This window comes from Diplotaxodon limnothrissa, linkage group LG12 (assembly GCF_057381915.1).
Source record: "Diplotaxodon limnothrissa isolate DT_005_m linkage group LG12, D_limnothrissa_male_GT1.1, whole genome shotgun sequence".
NCBI lineage: Eukaryota > Metazoa > Chordata > Actinopteri > Cichliformes > Cichlidae > Diplotaxodon > Diplotaxodon limnothrissa.
In genome coordinates this window covers 35,174,256-35,200,069 of record NC_140607.1, presented here as the reverse complement: position 1 = coordinate 35,200,069, position 25,814 = coordinate 35,174,256, and the positions used below count along the sequence as shown (strand labels likewise).

The window sequence follows — 25,814 nt, the reverse complement described above, 5'->3', positions numbered from 1 at the left end:
ACTCTTTAAAATACCAGAATAGGAAGGATGGAGTAGGTTTAACTTTATTAGTTTGATCAGTATTGATGAGCTTTAGTGTTGTTGTTTATTTAAACTTGAGTATGAACGTATACAAAATGCAGCAAGATATTAAAAAAAAAACAAAAACAGTTTTATTGATTAAAAAAAACCCACTATATCGGATTCATATCGGTATCGGCAGATATCAAAATTTATGATATCGGTAACGGACATAAAAAAGTGGTATCGTGCCATCTCTAATATTTACCTTAAAAAAATATCACAGCATGCTCTGAATTTATAGCCAGGAGTCGCAGACAGGGTGAGATGTCTGAGCCAGGCCTAGTTTCCTGTGTAAGACTAGAATGCGAGAAAAAGGGAGTAATGTTACAATAAGTGTTATACATTTCAGTGAGCCTCTAAAGATTTGTACAAAAGACTCAATTTCTAGATCTTAACAAAGCCAAGCACTGGAAAGAAGAGTCAGGGCTAACAGCCAGAGATAAAAATAGCGTGTAAAATATCATCAAAATTAAGAGGGATGTTAATTAACACCTGGTTGTCTGTGAAGTTTTAGCTGCTGCTCACAGTCTTTTTAAAGAAGCCATTATCCCATATCACAGGCTGGGATCTGCAGAATTTCTACACATTTGCTTTAAAGATGAAAGGCGAGACCACATCAGGGTCTCTAGAAAAGTGCTAATTGGAGGCAGAGGCCTCCAAACATCAGGCATCCTGGTCGTAGTTTAAGCAGACAAAGCAAAGGGTGACGGTCCACACAATTTAAAACAGAGCATATCGACTAACAGTTCACACCACGGCCTGTCCGGGCTCAATTGTTTTCTCTGCAATTGTTTGCGTTTAAATCTTAAATTGGTACTGGCTGTAAAGATCCATTAGTTGAGGTCAAGATTTATGATATACAACTGAGGTGTCTTGAGATAGTAACTAGATTATTGGCTGTGTGAGATGAACTACACAAGTCCTACCTTTTTTTTTTAAAGGGGGAAAAATTTCATTTGTTATGTATTTTTGCTTATATGGGTATAGATATATAAAACAAACAAACAAACAACAACAAAAAAAAAACACAAAAAAAAAAAAAAACACAGGTGGGCCCGAGGGTGTGAGCCTCAGTTTTGTAAGGAATAAAAAAGGCCTTGCCAGGAGGGGGAGACTCCTCTAAGAAAAAGAGCATGTCTGGGAAAACATGCTTACTTTCTCTGTGACATGACTGGTCCTTTATCGGCTCAATCCCCAGTTTTTGGAACACAGTTCATTCCATGATGAACTATATGCACTAAAGTTTTAGCCAAAAAACGTACAGTTTCACACTGAGATCCGACCACCAATGCTCAGCTCTAGACTTCGTCGTGGGAACACACTAACCAATGGGTGACTGCATGCTTCTTTCATACTAGCTTTAAGGAAAAGTTGCTAATTATAAATTATTGATGGTGTTTTCCACAGAATTCGATTGTATTAGCGGCTGAAGTGTGGATGGAAGCACGTGTGTGTTTGCATGTTCTCGGATGGATAAAACATTAAAATACGTGACAAACTATGCACAGATGGCCATCAATACACCAGGACAGCCCGCGCAATAAAAGTGTACGTGTGAAATCCTCAATAATCAGCAGATTATATATTGTATCACTGTTGGAAATAAGCTTTCCTTAACAAACACACAGCTCTGTTCTTTGGCTCTGAACCCTAATGCACCATCAAGACTCTCGGACCAACAGGGAGAGTCCGAAGACTGACTAGAGCCTTCAGGCTTCTGTTGAAATCATCATTTGGACAAAATTAACAGAACAGCAGTATTTGTTAAAGTCTGGCCTTGCCATATTTGGAAGCTTGTTAAGGATCCCCCGGTGTCACAATTAAATGGTTGTTAGAAAAAGAAAAGAAGAAAAAAAAAAAGGTCTGGGTTAATTTTCTGAAGGAGTGTATTTTAAGCCAATACCATAATGGCACCGAGTCAAAGCTGAGCCAGGTAAGCCTGTCAGAAAATATTCTAAATTTGATTATATAATCAAATATTACAAACATTTGCACATTTGACTATGAAAATGAATAAGTGATTGTGGAAAAAAAAAAAGACAGTGCTAACAGTGGATGGTTTTCTGGATTTCCACCATGAAAGTGTTAGACCCACTGGCTATCCACCCACCACACTACATACTGTGTGACAAAGCCATAACAGCTGTTTGGCGGGAGTTTAGGTGCAGTTCTTGCTACTTCAGACACACAGCGACTGATGACAGAACAGTAAATCATTTCATGCACCACGCTCCGGACTGATATCAGCTGAGGACCTTTTTGCCCAGAGAACTTTTATTTGGATTTTTGATATTTTTGCATTCTTTTCCCATAGTAACTCTTTCTGTCATTACATGTGTAATTAACAGTCATGGCGAGCCTTTTAAATACATAAGTGTAACAGAGCTAGCTTGTGTCTGAAAAAACATTTTAAAAATAAAACTAATTCTCAATGCTTGGCAGCACTTAAGTAAAGCAAAAATCACGAAAGCTCCTGAGCTGGACCCTAACCACAGTCTCCACTAAGAGACACTCTCCAGTATCCAAATGTGGGCTCTGAAACATTTTAGAAGGCCAGTGATCCCTCTCTGCATCCAACAGTAGTGATGACATCAGTGCCAAAGGACACCTGGTGCAAAGCTCACACCGTAGCACAATGACAGAGCATTCATTGCCCATATTGACCCATGTTCTGCTTGTTTGTATAAACAGTTTCTAATAATGTTTTCCTCTTAAATATTTTATTATAAATGTACATCTAAAGCTAAATAACGGTACTTTAAATTTTCACTTATTTACTGTGGTTGTCAGTTGTATATGCAGGTATATGGAGAACACCCTGCTGTGTTTTTTGCCGATTTGCAGTCTGGCACAGCATGCTTCAGCCTCCAGTCCTGTTATTTTCTACAGCTGTTTAAAATTGTACCATCAAAGTCGTGCAGACAACAATCAGCTGAACTACTCTGGTGCTGAACATGCCTACATTTAATTCAGGAGTTATGTGTACAGATGTAAGCTCTCAAAATGATAACAAAAAATAAATAAAAATTAACAAGCAGATAGAAAAATGTATAAATGAGTAATTGTTGTCATCTTTGCAGTGTTGGAGCATGCACACTGAACATAAAGCTTTAGGCTGGCGCCTCGCGGCATGTGTTCAGGTCTCTCCACAGAACGGTTAACCTCTGATCATTAGCAGCAGTTTTAGCAATAGACTGAGCCCACTATCTGCACGATCACCTGCAGTCAGGCTCCTTTGGAGGAAGGTGAAGTTTATAAAGCCCAGCCGGGTGACGCCCACACAGAGAGCTCAGGAAACTCAACTATTTAGTTATGAAACGGCAGCTTCAGTGGGTTTTTTTTTTTTTTCCAGAGGAGGATTAGGCCTTCATTAATGCATTAATGGATCAGCGCTGCACTGAGGGCCTGAAAATATCCAAGTAAGCACAACAATCTCATCCCTGGCTGATACTAAAAAGCATCAGCAGCAGTGTGTGTCCATGTTTGTGTAATTGTATGCACACTTTAGACAAATGTTGTGCACTGGGCTTGTGTCACACTAGGACGAAGAGATTCTAAATTTAAGCAGTTTTGTTGTAAGAACTCAAAATGGTCCAAACAGGACCATTTTAACAAGAACCTTATATTTCAGCTAGGCAAGTGAAACCCTTCAATAACCCATTAATGTGGTACTTTGACACAAGTAGGCCTAATCATTTTGTCAGCAAAGTTTTTGCCATTGGACTTCAAGCCTGCCTGGGTTTAGCTCATGCATCCAAGAAGTTTAAAAACGGAAAAAAGGAACAAGCAAATGTTATTACCTAGTACTGTCCATCTTTACCATCTGTCCACTTATTCCCACTAACAGGGCAGCAGACAGGTCTAAAAAACCTTTTCAAAAGTGGTTCAAGGTACCAGAATTTCTGTTTGTCCCTCTGGAGCTATTAATTTGAAAAACCTAATCTGTCACATATATTTGCAAAATTTAAGTTAAGTTAATACAGAATGTCTACCTCAGGATCTACTGCAGAGATTTTTACAAATGTATAACAAAAAATGAGCTTCTTGTATAATAATTTGTAAATTTGTTTAGTGCTAAAGTGTTTTATTCTTTGCACTCGTTTTTTGCACTGCATTCAGACAGAGTTAAAAAAAAAAAGAGAAAAATAAAAACCATAAAGCAAATATACTTCAGCAGCACTGTGTTGTTGTTGTTGTTTTGGCTTCTAGATGAGTGCACACTTGCTTTTTTTAGGAAAATAGAAATCCCTCCCAAAGGAATTGAGCTAAAGTGTATAACAGGTAAGACGGAATAACAATACGACACAAACTTCGAGTCTGGCTGTGTTGCTGCCACTGAACAGCTTCTCCAGATGGACTGTACTTGGCTGTTATTTGATCATAGATGTTTACTTTAACTTTTTTTGAGCATTTTAAGCTAATTCAGGATCTGAATTCATTAACTAAGCTGTGCTTCTCTGTCCTTCTTTCTCCCTGCAGGTAAGGGATTTCAAACTTGCCAGACTCTGCTGACAATAGCCAAAACTTTACCCACCAAAGTTTTCCTGCAAAGGAAAACTGAGTCAAACTGTGAATGTGAGGATGTTGTCATAGCACAGAAGTGTAACCATCTCCCAGATAAAGCTGTCTCTGTATCGACAATGACTCAAAGAAGAATTTCCGCCTGGAAATTGTGAGACAGAACAGAGAGCAGCCGCTTTCTTCACTTCTGCCTTATTATTCTCATCCATAGAAGGAAGCTTGCCTTGCATTTTTATTGCTTGCTGTACCATCTTCCTTATTATCCTTATAGTGTTTGTAAAGCACTTTTGCTTCTGCCCAAGAAAGTTTTATATGCAGCAGATTAAGTTTACATTTCATGCATGTACGTGTGTTTCTGTTTGTGTGAACTGCTGCAGGAAATTAACAGGAAAGTTGAGTTTGCACTGTGGATATTTACCAACAGTAATTGAATAGAAACCCGCTTTCTGTTTTAACAGACAGTACCGCTGTGTTTGTAAGGGTAAGCCTGGTTAGTCTTCATTGTTGAATGCATTTCTAACATCCATTGGTTTTATTGTCGATTCTATGGATTCTTCAAATTCTGTCACCGTGAACATGAAGCCTGGATTAATCTTTGAAAAGTTTCAGGAGTCTGCAACCTTTTCCTTTTTGCATCTGTTCTATGGAAACTCAAAGCTAAAATTTTACCCAAACAGTTTTTTCATTCAGTGGGTAGGCAGTAATTTTTCAATGTCAGGACTCAGGTATTAGTTTTTTCACACTGAAGATTTTAGGTTGTTTGCCTCACCCAACTCATTTCCAGCTCTATATTTTTATTCTTGAGCCATTTTATAATAGCTTTACGCGATTCAAAATTCACAATAATCCTTATTTATGTTATACCATGAAGTCACAGAGAGCCTTAGTGCATCTTTTGTCTGAAAAACCGCCGTTTTGCTCCCATCTCTTTAAAGCTCTGCTCCCTAGGAGCCTTTTTTCTGACTGGCTGCCCTTCGCCTGACTTCCATTAACAGCTTTTAAGCCACACCTCATCTAAGGAACAGCCAGTCCAATAAATTTCTTGATGCATGCTCAATCATCCAGGTAAGAAAAGTCAGTTCTGTTCATCTGAACTTAGCGTTTCCAGTTGGAGAACTACGTCCAGATAAAAAAAGTCAGTTTTTATAGGCAGGACAATTATTCATTAATTAGCAATTTTTCAAGCAAAAAAAAAAAATATTCAGAGTTGTTAAATTGTGCTGCTCTTAAATTTGAATATCTTTTGGGTATCTTTTCTTTACTGAACTAAAGATACCTGAAGTTTTTATTCCACACGGACCTGTTATGATTATATCCAGCTCTATGTTTAATTCTTGAATTTTACTAGCATAGAGCCGGGTCCTTCACCAAACAAAATAATCACTGTAAAAATATTATTTTTTTACTATTCATTCTTACCCCCATGAGAAACAGAAAAAAAGGAAAAACCCACAAAATATCAACTTTCATAAAGGCTTAAAAAATTTAATCAAGAAAGTAAACTGTTAATGGAAACTCCAGCTTTATTGTACCCTGGTTAAAGAGCTGCTTTGAACTGTCCTACTGTAAACAGAGATTCACATTAAATAAACCCATTTTTTACCTTTCAAGTCCACATTAATTGCTCATTTTCTCCTAGCTGTCAGCTTCAAATAATTAAAACAGACAACAATAGGGATGCAACCCATACAGCCTCAAAGAATAACTAGTGCAGTGGTTCTTAACCTTGTTGGAGGTACCGAACCCCACCAGTTTCATATGCGCATTCACTGAACCCCTCTTTAGTGAAAAATAAAATATGATTTTTTTTTCAAATTCAAGACATAGATATGCTTTTTATTGGTGCACAAAATGAGCCGTGCATGTCACGGTGGAGGCTCTGCTGAACCCCTGAGACCGACTCACCGAACCCCTAGGGTTCGATCGAACCGAGGTTAAGAACCACTGAACTAGTGCAAAACGCCCTGCAGAGGACTCCTTAAACAACAACAAATAAGCTGGCGAGCAGACTTTGGTATATGTGCAGCTGTAAAACACTTCTTGTATCCAATTTCGCCTCATGGCACGGGCTGCAACCAATCAGAAGAGAGTGACAATGAAGCGAGTTGCCTGCAGTGAACACAAGCAGCAGGTGGTATATAAGTGTGCGTGTGGCAGGCAGCATGTCCGCCTCTCAGCCAGGTAATGGAGACATCATGTGGCCATGCATGGCTGACCACTCACAGCTCAGCAGAGAGGAACTCAGAGGGCAGAGAACGTGGACACTTACACTCGGCCGTTTCCTTCCTAAACGATTTCACATATCTGCACTGTTGAACAACTATATATTTGAGTAAATGGGTGTCAGTATCACTCTGACTACAGGCTACTGCTTAGAGTAACAAGCTGACATTCGGAGTATAGCACACAAGTGTAGTTTTTCATTTAGCAAGAACACAAGTAAATCAATCAATCAATCAATCAAAATTTATTTATATAGCACATTTTTAAGACCGAAGTACACCAAAGTGCTTTCCAGTAAAATTGCAGTACGAATAAAATCACAATAAAATATAAATTACAAATATGAACTTGAAGTGTTGGAGCTTTAGAAAAGACTAACTTCATGTTTCAGTTCATTTTGGTAATTAACTAAATTTACAGTTAAGCTATAAATGATTAAGTAGGCATTAAAAAAAAGAATAAATAACACCTAACACCTGACAAGTCAAAAGAAACACTGAAAAACCATCTTAAGCACAAAGATTCTTTTATAATAAACACTGGAAGCCAAAACTGTCATTTAAGATCAATTTCAAATGATTACTTAAAACATGTAACAATGACACGTAAAAACATTGTAATGTAATATGTGTTTATACGCCAGATAAAGAAGCTAGATTTTTTTCACGATTAGACAAATAAAGTGAGGTAAATAATGTCCACTCAGGAGTGAGTTCAGCACAAAAATCATCTGTGGAAACTGACCAAAAACCCACTGCAGTTATTTGTGTGCTACAGTAAATGGTGCATAGAATTATTTGAGCATTTGGCTCATCCCTTTATGATATAAAAACTGAAACATTTGACCCATTCACCAATGAGCCCAAACAAATTTCTTTCAATCTATTTTTTCTGCTTCTTGCATAGCCTTCATTGTTATTTTAGTGTGGTTGTTGTGTATTTTGAAGGGAGTGCACAGAATGAAATGCCTTTCCCAAACTTCCCTGGGAGCCCTGTGTGAGCCCTGAATAAGGTTCCAGTGTAAGAAGCTAAATATAATACACAGCAGCGTAGTATTGGGCTCCCGTCCAGGCAGCCTTCATGGACTCAGCCCAATTCAGTACAACCATTCACCTCATACAATCCAGTGCCTGGGAGAGAGTTATCTCACCGCCAGACTTTTCACCTCGCGGCGCTCCAGCAGACCTGCTGCCACTACACCTGAGGAATCAAATAAAGCTGTGAGCCGCACTCTGAAATCCACTTTCAAAGTTCGGGGCAGTCTATGCAGGGATTTAGGGACCGTTTTTGTCCTGATATTATGATGTTTTATTTTTTAAAAATCCATTTCCCAACATGAGCTCTTTTATGCAACCTTGCAAAGATTTGGCATCAAAATAAAATACTGATGAAGTGGCCATGAAATTTAAGGATTTTATTTCAATTCAAACGATATGTAACACAAATGGTGAAAATTGTTGGTTTCTTTCATAAAAGAGATAGTATACGTAGAAATAGTGCTTTGAAACAAATACAAAAACATGCATTTTTATACTGCTTCCAAATCCAAGGTACAGCAGCATCATTAGATTTTACCTTGAATCCCTTAATCTTTCACAAAACAGAGCAAATCACACAAGGGCCTGAGCGGTCTCTCTACTCTGACTTTACCATAACACATAAACCATCAGAGTTGCTCTTTAAATATTATCTCTGGAGGTTTCAGCACCTGATCTCGGTGTTCACTGAAAGTTCAGTTCAATGAACGGCCAACCTGAGCTGATACGAGTCTCTGTACCTTCTAGGTGCCTCAGTAGGCTGTTGCCTTTAAGAGGTGGTGATGTTACGGTCGTATGAAGACGCACAAGTAAAAGTTTCATTATCAATGTTGTGTTAAGCTTTGTAAGATGTTCCTATAATGTATTTTGGCCTAAAGTTTAATCTCTTTCCACAGCACAGTACACTGGGTGTCTAAACCTAGCAGTGTGGACCACCTTCCCTAACCAGAATGTGAAAATGAAAGCAAACACCAAGAAAAACTGTTTTTCATGACTGAGATAGGGCTGCTTATGAATTTTACATTTTCATTATGATTTTAACTTTTATTGACTATGAAAACAAAATGAAAAAGCTACTTTGGGCTGCTCCCTGTTTCACAGGTGGCTGTCACAGTGGGTTGTGCCGCATGTTTGGTTTGGCAGACTTTTCATACCAGATGCCCTTAATGATGCAACCACAAAGGTGTCTCCTCCCAGGATCAAAATCAGAGGCAAACACGTACTGTACACCACCACACTATAGAGCCACTAATAACAATTAAAACAAAATAATGAGGGTAACATTATTCCTCTATTTTATTCTTGTTAAATAAATCAACACAGCTCTTTCCTTTATAGCGATGCATTTTTCCCTGCCTTTATAGTCCGTTGTGGATCTATACGCAGTCACATGCAAATGACAGATGATTGGTTGATCCTATTATAGGAACAAAGCATTTCAAAATGATGCCAAACATGCGAGGAAGAAGAAGAGCCCTAACAAACTAAACAAACAGAAAGACCTGTAAAGTAGGAAAGTGGCGAGTTCAGAGAGGTTATGACTTCAAAAGCATCAGCACAGTCTGCTGCATTTACCATCTTACGGTAAAATTGAGGTCACGCACAAAAATCCTACTAAATTTGAAGACATGGAAACTGTAATGTTGATTTCAAAGTGCAAACTCATATATAGTTTAGTTCAGCGTGAGCCATGATGACTAGTTTAGTTTATTAAGATCTGCCATTAGAGACAGCAGTGCAGTAGCTATTCTTCTTCCAAATGATGCAAAGGAGAGTCAACAAGCTTTACATTTTGCTGGTCTCCTGAGGTACAAGAGTCCATTGCCATCTGTGGCCCTGCACACACAGACTTCCAACACTGACAGCAGGAAACCAGCAGTTAGTTTTGTAAGATGAACTTTAAAAGTAAAAAAAACAAAAACTTTTTTTTTATTGTATACAATTTTCTGTACCTTTGGAAAAAAAAAATTTATTTTCTTGTTATTATAAATGTAAACAACAACAACAACTAGGGACTCAAATACCTTTTTTTGTTTGTTTGTTTTTTACATTTCAGAGCTAGGACAGGAATTTATTTTATTTTTTATAAATAAAGGAGCTGTACCAAAGCCGAGCAGAACATAAATGAATCATAACTGTGAATCATGCAAAGCCACTGTAGTGGAGTCTAAGAATAAACACTTGTAACTGAAAATTAGCATAATAGGTCCATTCACTTTAAAGTGATTTTTCACATATAAAGAGCATTTTGAGATTCAACCAGCTTGCTGTGGCTGTACTTTCCACCAGCTGGGCCATCAGAACAGCCTGAAACAGTCCTGAGCCCTGAGCCAAACCTACTCACTGTCAGGCCCTAAATACACTATGAAAAACACAAAGAAAGTTGAGCTTTTATGTTCTCAACAGTGAAGATGAAAGCTTGAGCCCTGGCAGCTTTTGAGGGCCATGATGCAATTCCCGTACTGGATAGCGCTCAGGTGAAGCTGTGGGAGAGTCTCCTCTGAAGTAGTTCAGTCCACTGATGGCTTTCATTAGTGTGCCTCTTGACTCCACCTCATCACACTCACAGCTTACATACCTATTCACAGCTTTCCTGCTGTGTGAAATAAAAGAAGCGAAGAAATGAGAGGGAGGGGGAAATAAAAAAATATTTAAAAAAAAAATAAATCACCCATCCTAACAGCATCAGATGACCTCAGCTTTAACTTCATATACACCAATAAGTGTTTTTATTTTCTTCCAGTTTAAACCTGGTTTAATGAGTTGATTTAAAGTTCAGCAGCAAGTAATTTCAAAAGTCTGACTTGAGTAAAAAAAGCTCTATGATGCTACCAAAAGATGAGAGATATCACTCAGGGTTAGCAAAGAGATGAAATGTAAGCTCTCATCAGCCTGACAGTCGAAGCCATCTTATAGTATAAACCCTGAGACAGTCCTTACCTCGAGATGTAAGCACTGAAGTGGTTATATTAAGCCACACAGAAAAACAACCTGCAAATAAGTTATTTGGACAGTTTTGTTGTTTCAATTGTCAGGTTTTAATCTGATCACCAAATATTTACATTCCTTCATTAGTTTGATCTGTTTTTTTATAACAAACTCAGGCCACACTAAGCAAAATACTAAATTTCACATGAGAGTTTCAGATTTTCCTAATAGCTGCAGACCCCTACCGCAGTGGTCCTTGATATCATTAAAATGCTTCTTCAGAAAGTTGTCTCTCTTGTGGCCTGATGGATTTCAACTCCACTATTGTGGATCACAGCTTGAGATGGTAGTTCTTCTACAAAACCCACTGTGAGCAACATGGTCGCTCTAAACAGAACCTACAGCTCACCAGGGCTACAGAGCAGAATAATGACTATTTGTCAGCTAGAAGAAAAGACAGCGTGCTTCCAAAAAGTAGAGACTCTTACTTTATCCACTTGTTAAGTCTGACATTATTATTCATTTCAGATTCAAATGATCCAGTTCCCAAAAGCAAACAGACACTGAGACCACCGGGAGCTAACTCTTTCAGCTCATGTAACTGTTCTCCCAACAGTTACAAGAAAATCTCATATCAACATAGACATGAAAAAAATGATTTACAAGCATCAACAGAGTCTGGGGTAGTTATCTGGTTTCTAAAGCTTCCATTAAAGAATAAATAAATAAAAAGGAGCAGTGCTATAACTTTGGATGTGTAGAAAGATGGAAAACTAAATACCAGCAATGTCTGGAGGTAAAGTCGAGCTTATTTTGGCTAGCAAAAAGACTTATAGGCATGCTAATATAAATATATTAGCACAGCAACGTACAGCTGGACAATAAAAACATTAAAATAATTATCGTGAAAAAAGTTCCTCTATCGCAATATAAAACATCAATATAAAGTTGACAGAGATCCATACTTTCACAGACAACATGAACAGCCAGTGACAATGGTAATAGCACCCCACAGACCAGTCATGTGGCTGCAATAGAGTTACAGCGATGTCAGGTTAGGTTGATACACAGAGCATAGCCAGCAGCATCACATGTGCTAATGTGTGGGCTGCTACACACTAGTATGTAAGGATTTTACGTAGGAAGAAAAAAAAAGACAAAATGAAAACTAAAGCAACAGCGCTAGCACCCCAACACACAGCCCAAGTCTGAAAAGACGAGGACACTGTCGCCTTTTGACCTAATTTGGAAGTGTGGGGATATTCTAGTTATTTAAAACCCAACAAAGGAACAGAGCAGAATACACATTAAACTGTGTCAAAACCATGTTTTCACAAAAACAGGTAACACACCCTGAGAAGCCATGATAACAGTAAGGACTGTCGAAAAATTATGGATTTACGCAGCTAACAAACTCAGCCACCTGGCGTGGCTTTGTTAGGTGAAAATATTCATTATGAGGATGAGAGCTCATCCAATGCGCTAGGCTTAAGGAACGAGAAATAGGATCATTAGGTCATCACTTATTAAACAGAAGTCATTTAGGATGCGAACAGCATTCGCCATCTTTCATGCGCACTCTCATCCACACGTGTATGCACCCCTGCTATCACCACAAGTAGAAAGCAGTTCTGTGGTAAACACTGGACTCCAGTCAATTCAATATTGTCTGCTCTATTACTGAACTTGGGTTGGGATCAGAGCCAAAAAACTACCGTAGATATCAATAGCATTAATTACATTTGTGGTGATAAAAAAAATGTAATTTCATCCAAACCATCTGAGTCTACTTCAGATATTTACGTGCCAAAAATACAGACAGCATATTTGAGAGTCTGAGTGGACCACTGAGACAAAACAAACTCTCCACTGACATCACACTAGTGACATTTCCTTTTTCTTTCCTTTAACAGAATAGAAACTCAGCATGTTTCTAGATATGAGAGCTGTGCATCTACAGTGAGATGCACGTCTCTCTTAATCAGCCCAGATTTTCCCAGAAAGTTTTCCAGTATCCTTTGTTGCTCACATCGTTTACTGGACAGCAAAATGATATGCAGTCAAACATGTCACATTCATTCCAAAGAAAACTGTAAAGTTCAATTATTTTGGCACGATACGCTTCAATTTAACATTATTTTCAGTTTAATTGCCCTAATTGGGTGTCATAGCTACCAACCTGAATTATATTAGGAAAAATAGACACCAACAGTCTAGTCAACAGATAATTGATAGTATTTCCTGCTGACTGATTGAATGATGACAAAAAGTATCTACAGAAATAAAGTCACAGCATATTTCTTTGGTCCTCATGCTGTGTTTAGGGATCATTGGCTGCTGATGTCTTGATGATAGATAAAAGGGCTAGTTTCAGCTCAATGTGCCAGTGTCACCCTGAAATCCATTTTTATGCTTATCCAGTGTATAAGCTCTGTCCTTCATCTGCAGGAAGCTGGATGAACGCGAATGCACAGAGGAGAAAGTGAAGACCATCCTTTCATGCTGTGTGCAAAGTACCCTGCTTCTATGCGCCTTTTTCCAGCAAACCTCAAACAAGCAGTGGCTCAAGTCCATCTCTTTCAAACGGTCTAGAGACTCATTGGCAACTGCCTGGCAACCACTGGTCGCTAGGAATAAATGAGTATCCAACTAAACCAGCTACTCGCTAAGAGGTAGCTAAAGTGTGACGAGAATGACGCAAACCAGAAACGGAAATTCGCTTTGACAGTAAAAGCATTTAGTTGAAACATGCTGCTTTCAGGGGTAAGGCACAGCGTTTACTGTGAAGGCGAACATTGTTCTTGCCAAATCTGGAAACCAACTATCCTCCATCCTAGTCCTGTATCCCTGGGAGGCTTCCATCACCCCTGATTCAGCACAGTAACTGGAGTTTGTGTGGAAGAACTGGAGACTACAGCCTGGTTAGTGCAGGTAATGCACTGGGATGCGTATAGCTTGTTAGGACTGGTACAAATCCTAGTTCTTTGCAGGGTTGATTGGTTGTTATAAAATATATGTCAGACTTTGATTGGGACTGGCAACCCAGCATTCACAACTGACCCCCTACATGTTACTGTGAGTACCTTTGACCATTATAATCAATGCATTATTTCCAGCAGCCTGTAAACACATCAGAACTGAATTTGAGCCTGACAGCTGATCAGGAAGCTGCACCAGTGCCAAAATGTAATACAGTATACATTAATGTCTGTGCAAGTTCAGCATACAGAGATTAAAAAATTCATAAGTTTACTAATGCATCTTCATTTATAAATTAGACAGCACTAAGGCAGCACACAAACTCCTAAAGTGAGACTGGTTCATGTGTTGCTGACTCTGAAAGATCAATTAATCAATATTTTTACATTAGAAATTACATAGAAAACCCAATAAATGTGACAGGAGTTGTTTCAAGTGATTAAGTGACAGATTTATTAGTAACCTTGCAGTTATTCTGAGTACTATTGTTTTGGCTCTCCCATCTCATACTGCACTGTTTTATTTCCAGCAGAAACAGGGATTTAAAATGATGCTCACCTCCCCCACCCATCTTCACAGCAATCATATCAGGTATTGGCAGTCTTACAGGGTGATGTTAGGACAATCAGACTATGAAGAACAGTTTTTCCCTCACAGACTTACATTGTATTTGTGACAGCGGATATTATACCAAAAAAAAAAAAAAAAGTTTGTCACCCTTCCCCAAAGAGACTCTGGACTTCTCCCAAAGTCAAATCACTAGAGTGGCAATAACAATATTTCATTATCTGTGGATCAAGGTTATAAAAATAAATGAGCAGAAATACCAGGAAAATGCAAAGACGTCTTCAATTAGGTGGCATGGACTCTTTGCATCAACTATACACTAATCATGGTAACAAGCACAATAGCCTCTCTCTTAAAAATGCATTTTGAGTCAGGAAATATCCGATGTGTACACACACATAGGCACAGATGAAGTGAAAATTGGTACATTTGCTTTTCTAAGTGAACTCTCAAACAATCTTGTTCATGTTTCTTCTCCTGCAATCATTGTATTAGCAAAATATTTCATGACCAATAAAAAGCTAAACAACATAATCATCTGTTACATGAAGCTCAAGCAGTACTGTCAGCAGCTGGAGTCCAAGTTGGTGGAGATGGAGCATGTCTGACCAGAGTACATTATCTTTCCTTCAGAAGTACTTGTTACCTCTGTGGCAGAAACTTGGCCACTGAGCCAGGACAAAAGTAATTTCTAAGATCATCATTGCTAATTTATAGGTCAATATTGGTGGAAGACTGGGTTTTTGTCACTATAAAAAGACAATGGATACAATGAATTTTTGTATTTCTCATAGGCAAGTCATCTTTGAAAAAATTAAAGAGATTTGTGATATTTGGCCACATACAAATGTCGCATACAAAATTCTCTGTAAAAGATTGACAAGTATTATACTTAAAAGTCTGAACTCTTCAACATTTCACTCTTTATCCACAGCTTCCAGTTGCTTTGTGCTGTTGAAAACATGTCAGTTTTGCACATCTGGGTGCATCATCTCCCAGTGCCCTTCTTTTTTCTTTTCCCTTTTAAAAGATCTGATATGTTCAGCCCTTCCTCACCTTTTTTTTTTTTTTTACTGCCCATGTTTTCCTTTTCACTACTTTCGGTGGAACATTGATTTTTATTGCTGCTGCATAACCTTTTACTGCTCCAGGTTTAATGGTTTTCCACAGGTGGTAGCATCCATCTATACATTCATTTATTGCTATTCAGAGGCTATGACATCGAGTCACTACTTTAAAAAAGTTAAACTGTTAAATATTGACTATAATTCAGGCCAAAATACCAGCCAGCAGTTAAATAGCCCACCACCAATTGTTCCAACTCCAGAGATGTACTGCTTGGGCTAGCTGGTTAGTGGAACTTTCAAAATAAAAGTAAGAGACTTGTCCACTTGAAAACTGGCCACTCATGCAAAGTAGAAATAAAATTAGCAACCAGACATAGTTTAGTCACAGTGAGCTGCTGAATAGCACCACACAAGTTCATAGTCACAACCACAACACACATTAAATAGTTAAATAGCAAATGAAGAAATACTTCAAGAGAGTTCTGGCTTTTGATGCATGTCATTGAGGAATTGAGTGTAAATGTAATCTAACAGGGCTGTGATCAAAGTCCATGCAGGGTTTGGTAAACAAGTTCTGGTGCTGGCAGAAATAAACTGACTGGCAGCTACCACAATTCAAACATCCAGAGTGCTGCAGGGTTTCTGTTTTCAGAGCACATCAAACAGCTCAGGAGAAGAGATGTCCTCAGGGACTCTTGAAAAAAAGTTAAAAAAAAATAAAAAAAAATGTCTCAGATGATGAGATATTCATTTCACCCTAGCAAAACCAAAGAGATGCCGGCTCCAACTGGATTCTGTCATCATCAGGGCTCTAAAGCAAGGTTACTTTCTGAGGTTTGTAATGCAGGATGAGCCGGGCTCTCTAGCTTGGTGAAATGAGGGCGAAGGATGAGCTGAAATAAGAGAAGATGGAGCTGATGGTGGTAGGAAAGTCTCTACTCAGGTTTCACAGTTTTACCTCAACAGCTCTGTTCAGTTACAGAGAACAAGAAGCCTCTGCAGACCAGCCAATACATGAGAGCAGACCGGAGTCTGAAGATCAATGCTGGCAGCAGGTCGAGAGAACAATATGCTGATGTAATTTTCATTAAATGTTAGTTTCAATTCATTTTTTTTTTCTTTTTTTTTTCTTTTTTTTTCTAAATGACATCAGAAACAGCAGTATGCGACATTACGTGATGGCAGAGCTTCAGTTCATCCTTTGTCATTTTTTTTTTTTTTTTTTTTTTTTTTTAAATAAATAGGACAGGGGGAATGAATGAGAGAAAGAGGGGGAGAGAAAGAAAGAAAACCAAAGGGGAGAAGAGACTGTGAGAAGGGGGGGGAAGAGAGAGAAAAAAAAAAAAGAACTCCTGGGTCACCTGTATGGAGAAAAAAAAAAAAAAAACAAACAAAAAAAACAAACAGAGGAGACAGCAAACAACAAAGAGCAACATAATAATAGAGAAAACAAAGCACCATCACAATAAACTAGCTAGTCATAGATATCAATATTTACTAAATAATAAACGATATTGTGCAGCACGCAAGATAGACAGCGCACAGTGTGCTTTGAGGCAGCAGCCAAGAAAGCTTTAGTCCGCGTCTGTGAATACCCATGTGTGCATACCTGTGTGGATCAGCATGCTTGCATTCCAAAGGTTTCTCCATGTAATGATCTGCTAGGGAGTGTGGGGGGGCCACAGCCCCGTCCTCCAGGGTGTGAAGCGGGTATGGAGGAGATCAAAACTCCAGACATCCAGAGGCCCCCAGAACACAAGAGACCACGGAAGACCAACAGAGGGGCAGCCGCGCCACTGTTCCAGTAAGAGCTGAGGAGAGTCCAGATGAGGGCTCGCCCAGCAGCCGCGGAGCAGAAGTCAGGGGGAGTTGCAGTGACGCGCCCGTGAGCTCCGCCGGCCCCCAGCTGTGCCTGAGTGACCGAGCCCCAGGCCGAGAGGCCGGGGGCACCCCACCTCCAAAGGGGCCCGAGCGAGCCCCAGGCCCCGACAAGCGGCCGCCAAGGAGTGAGCCGGTGTGTACCCGGACGCCCACCCCCAGACACAAAGAACCACCAACACACCGACACCTGAGGGAGTCCGCCACCGGCAGGGGAAGTGGTGGTGGGTGGAGATAGGCCTCCAAACCTTGGAGGGCCTGAGGTGTCCCCAGAGAGGTGGCGTCTGATACCCAACCTGACATATAGACACAGACATACAGGCACACACAGACACAAACATCCATTCCCACCCTCATGCTCTCATATGCACTCACTCCACACTCAATCAACGTGGAGACAGACATAAAGAGACGCTGTACACACAATCACACTCCCCAAGCGTACTCTACAAACCGGGTCTAGGTACCCTTGCCCCTGGAGGGGGGAATTGCACCCAGACCCAGGTGGTGTTACCCTTTTCCCTGCGGTGGGGAGAGGCAGACCACCCCGACTCCGCAGCAGCAGGGAGGCCCCACACCCCAGACCGCAGTCGGACGGCCAACTCCTCCTACTAGCCCTCCCGCTCCAGCAGGCCGCAGAGAATGGGGGTGGAAGAAGACTCCAAACCTCCCTCCACCCGCTCATTGTAGTGTTGATGCATATGTGTTCTAAGGTGCAATTAAAACCCAGGAGGGTATGGAGCTACCTGCCAAGGAGCAGCAGGTAAGCGCATAGTCCCTCCTGCTGGCCCTCAATGACTAAGTGTATTTAAAATTGAGAGGTGGGCAACGACGTCAGGGGTGAGGTATACACCCTGATGGTAATTTGGACTCCGTGATTGTGCCCACCCCCAAGATCCTATATGTATGTGTAATGAGAGTGTGAATAATGTGAATGTCTAAGTTGTGGGATAAAATTGAGGCAGAGGCAGCCAGCCAGTTTCAATTCATAATTTATGTGATTACATGTGTCCAGCATTGCAAAGCTTCTCTGTCATAAGAAATAAAGAAAATGAAGTTTTAATCTTAATCTCAGGCATTGGCTGTCTTTTAAAAGGACAAATGGGTTTGTGCGGATCTGACAAATTTACAAATATCAGGACAAAAACGAAAAGAAAAACAGTTTGAATTACAGAAGCCATACTACTACTACTAGCCAAATATTGAGTTATCCGTCTCTAAAAACAGGCTGAATCTGTGGCCTCCACTGTAATAATGCATTATTAAAGAACATCAAATCTTATTGCTCCCATCTCCATTATTTATGTTTGATTTTTGATTATGTTTTCATTATTAGATATTTCTTGAACTGCAGCATCACAGATGCATCTTATATGTAAGATTCCTTTCAGTCATGGACTTATGGTCCAGAATACTGACAGGTCGACGATGTTGTGGTCTTTCAGCTCAGTTTGATGAACTCTTGATGGTGGCTGGCGATGCCAATTCTTCTTCTGCTCTGTAACTCTGCAGCTCACTGAGGCTACAGAAGAACAAGGACTACCGCCCCGTAGTCCAACAGTGGAGTTGAAGTTCCCCCACTGGAGAAGAAAGTAAGAGGAACTTGTTATTGCCGCTATTTACCGTCATAAAATACAATCTATTTCTGTGATAAACTCTAAATTTACTGTTTGACTGCGAGTTTTAAACATCACCATTATTGGTGGAAAAATGTATAATCTCATCTCAATAATGCACAGTCAATTTATGAACATATTTTTCAGGTTAAAAGGATTAATCCCCCACTCTTCAACAAAAACGAGAAGCTTGTAGCTTAAAGAGATGCAGAGATATTTCACTATTGATATGCACCAGTGAGATTCCCACAAGATGTAAGCAAAGTATGACCTTCACTGCTAGATTTCTTTGTGTATTTTTACAAAGGGTGACTAAGGTATATGGGAAATCTAAATGTCATACAGTTAGCATCCAAATATTATGTCACATTTAACCTCTGATCTCACTTTGACATTTTGTATCTGCTTTTCAAGTTGACCCCAAAACACATTTCTTATCTTTAAAGACATTACTGTCAAGAGAAAGAGAATGAGATGAATGAAATATAGTGTAGTACAATATTAAATAATATAAAATAAACGACTACAGCCTTAAAAAAGTTATAAGAATTAGTAAAACAATGCTACCTTGAAGCTAGTCATTATACAACAGTTCCCAGTGAATACTTAATAGCGGTTTTGGCCTAATCACCACATTTTTTAGCAAGTTAATCCACCATTTCTCATTCATACATGTAGTTATTAAATAAGTGTGGCAGGTCTGTCTGGGTTGAGATCTTCTAACAGCAAATACTTTCATGAGGCTGGTTTCCATGGAGAGCTTTAGCTTCCCGCGATCATCTAAATGTGTTTTCAAAGCCTTTCCATGCTAAAAAAAATAAAGGCATGCTCAGTATATGTTATTCATGAAAATGGAAGATCAACAGGGAATATAAAACATCCTGAGATATTCACTTAGTGCAGGCAGCTCTGCTATAAAGACACTGTGTGCTACTGCAGGGAGGGCAAATCAAAAGGACAGCATCACTGCCATCCCCTGCATGTACTGCAGAACCTGAAGTGACCCACAACAGCTGGGGATAGCTAAAAAAAAAACAAAAAAAAAAAAACATACCATGTGATGGTGCTCCAGAGCTAATGTCACAACCGACACGTTGGGAAAAGACCGTGAAGTGATTTTAGACAGCTGCACAGCTGGGATGTCCAGCATGCAGTCCACCAAAAACGTCCAATCCCGTCCACTGGATGACTTTGTAAAAAAAAAAAAGGAGGGCGTGCATTTTTAACTTTTACCTGTATTTTGTCCTTAACAATCGATTACGCCCATGGAGTCTGAATTCCTCATTTCATTTGAGCGAGATGAATCTGGATCATTGTTCATTTTATAGTCTTTTTCATAACAAAGTTATCATGGCCTGTCATTGGCCTGTCATTCACCACTACATAAGTAAGAGATTTACTGGCAGTACTACATTTGAGAAAAAAAAAGTTTTAATAATAGATAATGTTCTCTGTTATTTAATGCTTTAAGTGATGAGTCCAGAGATTTTTCTGAGTAGTTAGGCCAGAGAAGCCAAGCCAATGGGTTTCCTTTGATTTACTACAATAGAAATTCTACATAATGTGCAACAAAAATATCAGTGACGTAACATCTCTTCTCTTGATTGGCATAAGAACTAGGAAGTCATTCAAAACAGTTACCAACTTGTCCCATCCTAATCTGTTAACTTCTCAGTTAATAAAAGTATCAAGGAAAAAAAATTAAAGCTCATGACACTTATGGTGGAAAAATAAACACTGCATGGTTTTGTTTTTTTTGTTTTTTATGTCAGACACAATGAGTTTGTGCTGATCTGAAGTCAACCTCAGCACCACTGGTCACCACAGCTTCAAATAAACTCTTAGTATTCACTGTTTGTGTATTCCTTACATACAGCACAGGACAACTCTAATTGAAATCAAAATATCACACACACACTTGATCCTCATTTACAAGAGCAGTGTTGCATCCTCGTCAACACTTTTAGCTGCACCCCATCCCAAGGAGGCTGAGCTCCAAGGTTAGGCTCTGGTTACCGTTTCTATTTACCTTCCTTGGGATTGGAGAAGCCAGTTGCTTCGAGCAGTGCTCTGCTCACCGAGTACAACCCCCCCATCTGAAACCTGAACCTGTGACGTGTGCGCGTGTGTGTGTGTATTTATCAGGTTCAGGCAAATGCATGGAATGCAAATGCAGGGGAGCAGTAATAGTACAGAGCTCCTCTTTGTTCCCAAACACTAATATTTCCATGTTTTAAGCTGCTGACTGTCCATTACAGCAGAGGTAAGGACCAGAAGATCCCAATTTCTCTTCCCCGTTGCCTTTCAAGCAGTAAAACCTGAGGAGGAGAGGATCTGTTGCTGTTCCATACCAACTTGCTTTCATTTGAGCCTCAAACTGTCATTTAAAACAGCAGCAGCTTCAGAAGTGACTGTTAAGTCATAATCAGCTGGTTCAATCTGGCACAGACATGTGACAGAGTAATATAATTAAACATAGATTAGGCATGAGGGTTTTTTAAGTTACTTTACATCTGGTAAAAAGGCTTATTTTTGGCCTCTGAATCCAATGACTCTGATTCACTTGTTATAAGAGCGGTCCAAGACTCCAAGCCTCCCCCACAGCTAAAAATTCACTCCACACAGTGCATGACTTCAGTCTCGGATTATTTTCTTGGGTGGGTGTGGGCAATTCTTAAGAACTCTGAATTTTGAATTTTTCTTATCTTAATTTGATATGCATTTGTGAAGATGTGATGACAAATGTACCAAGAATCAAGAGTCCTTGGTTATGACTCTAAAGGTTAATAATTTACAAGTTGGGCAAAGCCCAAACTCAGGCAAAATAACCCACCCACAACTTTAAGCGTTCTTGCTAACATACAGATATTTTTGAAAAATCCAGACAAACCAAACCAAGTCAACCTCCTTAGTGGATGTAAAATAAGAAAAGGGTTGGGTGACAAAGCAAAAAAAAAATACCATCACCACTAATATAAAAATATAATTTCTCTCAGGTTTAAAGGCAGAGTTTTGGAAGATTCCTGTATGATTCTTTGCTGCTGTGTTGCCTGCTGCTCTGCTCTATGTGACCACAACTCTGTCTGTGGGTTTGTTTGATTACCTGTACCAGGTACACCTTAGGAACCTGAAGGTTTGTATCTATATCAGATATCATGATGCCATCATGTTGCCTAGCAACCACCTAGGAACAGGCTACAATTACCCATTTTTAGCATATAAATATGGTGTGTTTTTATATTTTATTTTGCTTTACTTTTCTCAGTTTGATTAAGCGATGGTTCCCTGGTGTACTGGTTAATACATTCACTTTACATCAAAAGATCCCTTCTTTCAGACCTGGAAGAGAACAAGCCTCAGGGTCTGTGACACTAGCTTGTGTCTCCTAGTGCCAGGCCCTACCTTGGATAAATGGAATATCAGCTCTTCTAGCCAACAAAATATGTCAACTGTCTACAATAATAACATGAATTCTACACAAACCTTGAGCCAACACCAGTTTTAATAATTTTTAAAATGTCTCTTCTTGGACACAAATCTAAACTGTACAAATTCCCTGAATGTGATTAAAATTCAGATTAGAACTTCACCGTTTACATAGACATATAAATATAATGTGCAGTTTCATTCATTAAGCATTTTAATACAATGAATCAATTTGTCTAACTTTCTGGGAAGAGTAGAAGTTGTGATGTCTGATATAAATACACACTGGATTTGTCTTGATTTCTCATTTTATCTCCACCTTGTTGTGTTCCCCAGGTTTCAATTTCTCCCCTCTCGCAATGGTCCCCATTTCAACTTTAACCAGTATCAAAGCAGCACAATACATAAGATGCCATCTTCACATTCTGTTGATAGTTTTAGTTAATTTCTGAATGATTTACACTCTTTTTAAACAAAGGGCATTTTTAGTACTGCTATAATTTGTTTATCATTCAGCCCTATACAAATCTAAACATTAGTATTAGTAACAGTTAGTATTTTTAGTATTAGTATTTAGTAGTTAGTATTTTTCTGTAACTAACACAAAAAACATCAAGTAACCCATGAAATGTGAACATACAAAAAAAAAAAAAAAAAAAAAAAAGATAAAAGTTGTTATCCAAAGGTTTGACCGGCTCAGCCTACTTGATATCTGCCTGTATGCAGCCAATTAACTAAAATGAATTTCACACCTGAATGTCACAAAGCTTCAACTACTGCCATGGTAAATCCAAATCCTTATTCAATTCTTTTTTGTGTGAAACGTCTTTTGTCAAAAGCTTTGGTGCTGCTTGGCATTGTTTGCCTGAGAACTCTACTGAACCTCGCAGATTCAAAAGATACTCCCAATACTGGTATCTGTTGTTTTGATGATGATCTTGTAGCATCCTGTCTAAAATTGGGCACACACTTAACAACTGTCAGGCTAATTATACATGTGAATAAGACATGATCACTGGCAAATGGCCCAGGTCTCTTCCAGTCAGACTGAGCCAGTGTTTGGAGTCAGCAGATAGCCATGTAGTGTGACACACACACACACACACACACACACACGTTGTATTATTTCCACCTATAAATATTTTTTTTCCCAGAAGTTAAAAAAAATGCCAACAAAGACCAGCAGAAAGCGGAGAGAAGAAATGTGAGTTTTTTGATGGTTTTTCAGGTTGTGAATAGAACAAAAACTTCTAAATGGGGAAAAAGTAATGGAGGGAAAAATACCTTGGCAGATGTAAAGAAAGAAACATTAGTAAACGTTCGGCAAGGTTAATGGCAAGGTTCGCCAAAAACGCCGGGCACGTCAACCATTTTTACACACCAACAATCACAGCTGCAGCTATTTATAGCGCGAAGAATTAATCCTCCAATTAATAATTAAACAGTTATAAGATGCCTGGCACAATTTAACACACACAATGAATTATTTACAAGGCATGAATGGTACATTGTACATATTAATATTAATGTCTGAATAGGAAAGAATTCTCATTTTGCATTTGAACATGACACATCAGATTTCCAAAAAATGAGGACATTTTCTCTAAGGAATGCCTGTGGTTTTAATGATTTTTTTTAATCAGTTTTAAATAAAATATAAACAAACTAAAGTTCCCTAACTGAGACATTTCAAAAACAATGGCTACATAAACTCTTTTCCGCATGTCAAATCTTTTCCTCATTAAACAAACATGGTCCAGGGTGTGTTCAAATGACCACAAGGCGATGGCAATGATTACACAGCCAGTGTAGTCTCACCCAGTCCTCCTCCTTGTAACCTGAACATCCTCATTACAGCTGCAGAGGCTGCAGAGCTCTGAGCCTTTATTCTCAACAACCATGATGAAATTATTTGACTTATTATTATCAGTCCTTTGAGACGAGAAAGATCTTTGTTGCTTTTACTCTTATGGCAGCAGGACTATGGTGATTTATTTTATGTCCATGTATCTTCACATTGCCTACATATATTTTATTCAAACCTTAAAATAGGGTTGCTCAATTAATCGAATTTTAATCTAAATTACGATCTGGGCTTTCAACGATCACCTCCCTCGTGCTTTACTCTCACGCTGCTCCGTGTTGCAAATCGAGCGCACCTCTCTGCATTTCGAACACGCATCACAACAATTAAGAGGACCCGAGGGAAGCTTGGAAAGCTAAGCAGAAGTTATTTGGAGAGGAGAGTGACTGCCGTTGGTTGAAAAGAGAGGTAAAAAAAAACAAAAAAAAAAAAACTTCAGTGGTGTGGAAACATTACGGGTTCGCGGAGTCAGACGTGGATCAAGTAGACAGTGTGTAAACTTTGCTGCGGTGTCGTAGCTGCACCACAGAGCAACACTGCAAAGTTCACTAAACATAGATGTTTACATTTTTCATTTATTTCTTATATTGCAAACACTTGCACTGTTTGCAGGAGTATTTGCACACTATTTTATATTCTTTTTTGACAATCTTTAAAGCCATTATTCAATACATTGTTATTGTTAAATAAATATCATCAAATAATCGAGATCTCAATTTCAGTGAAAATAATCGTGATTATCATTTTTGCCATAATCGAGCAGCCCTACCTTAAAACTCACTATAGTACATTGTATGCTTGTGTTGGACAGGCCACTTTGTCATTTTATAGACCAAACTGCTGGTAGTAGTAGGAATGTTTTCCCAGGAAATTTTATGCAGTCTTTTAAGTATAAAATAACTGTAACACTAACAACAACTAGAGTAATTTAACTTTATAACTTGAGAAGCGCTGCAAAACACTGCCACAAAATAAAACAATGTTTTTTGTTTTTGTTTTTTTACCTTGAATGTTTTATTTTCGTTCAAGTCTTTGTAACCAGCTGCTTAAATCGCTGCTTTTCCACCACATAACCATATCAGTAATTTCCATCATATTGTTTACTTTTGGGCTGCAGAACGGTTTTTTTGAATATCTTCCAAAGCACTGTGCTTTGGTGGAGTTTGCTGAAGGTACTAAATCTTTATCAGAGGCTGAGATTTGCCTCCAGCTCTGAGGCTTGCTGAGGCTTGTCTTGTTGTTGTGTGCACTTGGATATGTAAACACATGGCATTGCGATAGCAATGATATTGTGAAATATTCCACTCCAAAAAATTATACATGGATGACATGAAATGGCACAGCCCAGTCACACAGTGTATGACAAGAACTTTTATTGTGAAAAGACGGAACAAGGAGCCCTTTCGCACACTCCTAGAACAAATCTTATTTTGGGTATGGGCCGTTTTTCAAAATGCACACATGTGTGTACTTCTGTACTTATGAAATGTAATAAGTAGCAACCCCAGTACAGTTCCAATTCAAAATTGCTGAAAATGCCCAGATGTGTTCTTGCTCCGCCCACTCTATCGAGGGTACATTAATCATGACTTGTGTGTGCTTGGTGCAGCCAAGTACCCCAGAATTCATTTCATCTGAAACTCAA

The 25,814-nt window shown here is 39.0% G+C and overlaps 1 protein-coding gene across 3 annotated transcripts in view; it reads right to left on the bottom strand.

Annotated features, from left to right (window-relative positions):
- Window positions 1-25,814, bottom strand: part of LOC146621779 (spermatid perinuclear RNA-binding protein-like) — a 90,367-nt gene that overhangs the window by 61,858 nt on the left and 2,695 nt on the right. Inside the window, exon 2 of one of the 3 annotated variants that reach the window (XM_085367530.1) lies at window positions 18,683-18,843. The exons of 1 other annotated variant lie outside the window; for it this stretch is intronic. The gene's annotated coding sequence lies outside the window, so the exon portion shown is untranslated. Of the gene's footprint in view, window positions 1-18,682; window positions 18,944-25,814 lie in introns of those variants that run through there. One more of the 3 variants, XM_085367529.1, reaches the window with a different exon arrangement.